Source organism: Limulus polyphemus, unplaced genomic scaffold (assembly GCF_000517525.1).
Source record: "Limulus polyphemus unplaced genomic scaffold, Limulus_polyphemus-2.1.2 Scaffold5279, whole genome shotgun sequence".
NCBI lineage: Eukaryota > Metazoa > Arthropoda > Merostomata > Xiphosura > Limulidae > Limulus > Limulus polyphemus.
This window is the reverse complement of record NW_013670889.1, coordinates 69,053-71,842: the sequence shown is the minus strand read 5'-3', so window position 1 is coordinate 71,842 and position 2,790 is coordinate 69,053.

Here is a 2,790-nt window from a genome sequence, read left to right as displayed (position 1 = left end):
TATGGTGGTTTTGATAGTGGTCGACAGTAGATGTTTCAATACTAGAATGATGGTTTTGATAATGGTCGACAATAGATGTTTTAATACTAGAATGGTGGTTTTGATAGTGGTCGACAGTAGATGTTTCAATACTATTATGGTGGTTTTGATAGTGGTCGACAGTAGATGTTTCAATACTAGAATGATGGTTTTGATAATGGTCGACAGTAGATGTTTCAATACTAGAATGATGGTTTTGATGGTGGTCGACAACAGATATTTCCATACTAGGATGATGATTTTGATAGTGGTCGACAATAGATGTTTCAATACTAGAACGGTGGTTTTGATGGTGTTCGACAACAGATATTTCCATACTAGGATGATGATTTTGATGGTGGTCGACAATAGATGTTTCAATACTAGAATGGTGGTTTTGATGGTGGTCGACAACAGATATTTCCATACTAGGATGATGATTTTGATAGTGGTCGACAGTAGATGTTTCAATACTATTATGATGGTTTTGATAGTGGTCGACAGTAGATGTTTCAATACTAGAACGGTGGTTTTGATAGTGGTCGACAGTAGATGTTTCAATACTAGAATGGTGGTTTTGATGGTGGTCGACAGTAGATGTTTCAGTACTAGAATGGTGGTTTTGATGGTGGTCGACAACAGATATTTCCATACTAGGATGATGATTTTGATAGTGGTCGACAATAGATCCGTGTAGTTATTCAAGTGGTATACATACCATGGCTGGTTAAGATTAAAAATCAATCTGTGTAGTTATTTTCTCATACAGATCATGTCTGGTTATGATTGAAAATCAATCTTTGTATTTATTTTCTTATACAAACCATGGCTGTTTAAGATTGAAAATCGATATTGTAATTATTCTCTTGGATTACAGATGAAAGCTGATTTGGAATGAAAATCTATTTGTGTAATTATTTTTTGTACTAAATGGTTAGGATTCAAAATCTATCTTTCTGGTTATTCTCGCGATATTCTTGGAGCCGAAGTTTTCTTAACTGTGACTGAAAAAAACTTGAAAAAAATGCCATCAGAAAAAATCAAAACCATCTGTCCTATATCGTTTTTTGTTTCCATATTCAGAAATTCTAATCACAACATCCAAAACATTTGAGGCTACCTTATATTGTTGGACAAGAACTATTTACGTGGTGAGAAGTCGTTCAAGAAGTCAGCTGTCTCTCTACTTCTCCATGATAGGTTGTAACTATTTCTCACTAAGAAAATATATATCAATAATTTTGAAGTCCTTTTTGGCGTGGCTAAATATGAAGGATGTTGACGAGGTTGTTAGAAACCCTTCTTTGAGCTGGCCTTTTATTTTGTTATCGCTAAAATCAATGGTCAGAAACCCCTATCTTTGATATGGTTTTTACTTAGTTTCAAACTGAAAGCTACTTGATGAAATGGTTACAGGAAATTCTGAAGCCCTTTTACTTCTATGAAATTTACTTAGTTGAAACTGAATGTTACTTGTGAAATGCTGATAGTAAGATATTTACCATTTCCTCACCAAATGAAATGTCAACTATTACTAAATATTATAAATTAGAGTAATATTATGAAAACTATTTCTTCATCACTGAAAAAATCAGGATTTTTACACCTACAAAAAAAATATAGTTATTCAACTTTTTCTACATAACACTAATGAAGACTGTTTCAGCAATGAGAGAATTTTAAAGAAACACATTGAAAGATGGGTTATAAAGTTGTTAAATGTAAATGTAATCACTGAAAAATGTTTAATCCCAAAACACCATGAACTAGACCAGTCTCTCTTCTGTTGCTTTCAATTGTCTCATGCATTTCGAAGCAAAAACAAAAACTATTAAAGAATACAATATCTATTATATCACCAGATTTGGCATTATACTTAGAAGTAAGCTATCCTGCATTTTGTCCAACAAACTCCCAAAATTTTAAATTAAAGGTTAAATGAATAAAATACATAGTAAACCACATACATGGTTCTATATTATAGAAGAAATAAACACAAGATTCTTAAACGTTTGATCAAATCTGATGTAATGTCTAAAGAGCCGATGAAGTATAAGCCAAATAATAAAACAAACAACCTTACAACATAGACTCACCCGCTTAGCACTCCTGTATCTTCCTGAGTGTATTCTAAACCATGTGACCAAGTTCTCGTAAGGAAGAGAAAGTACGTACGTGTATAGAAGTTTCGAGCTAACTCTACCTTTACGCTGTAGTGATTGGCTTTTCTAAATTGTAATGATGACCTAGAGGGCGTTCTCAACAGTAAACACGTTAGCTGGACAGTTTTGTTTGAAATTAAGCACAAAGCTACACAATGGGCTATCTGTGCTCTGCCTACAAAGTTATAAAATGTTATTATTAGTAACCACAGAAATACGAAAGTTATAAATTATTCTTACGCAACATATAGATGCCTGGGAACTTTATCTACATGCACTTTTGCAAAGTTACAACGCTAAAATTTGCAGTTTTAATCCCAGCGATGAACATAAGACAGACAGAGCATTGTGCAGATTTGCTCTATAAAGAAACAAATAATATATTTTCTTTGGAATTAACGAGCTACAAAGCTCGATAATGCCACTTACTGATTAAATCTCTGTTGTTCATGATATATGAATGTCTACACACTTCTAATGATTCAAGGTGACCAAGTGTATTAAGAGATTGAAAAGTTTCTTTGTTTTGGTTTAATGTCTGAGAATATTGTTACGTCTCTGTTTGTTAATTAATTTTCCGTAACTTCGTTCCGACGAAACTTTAGCGACA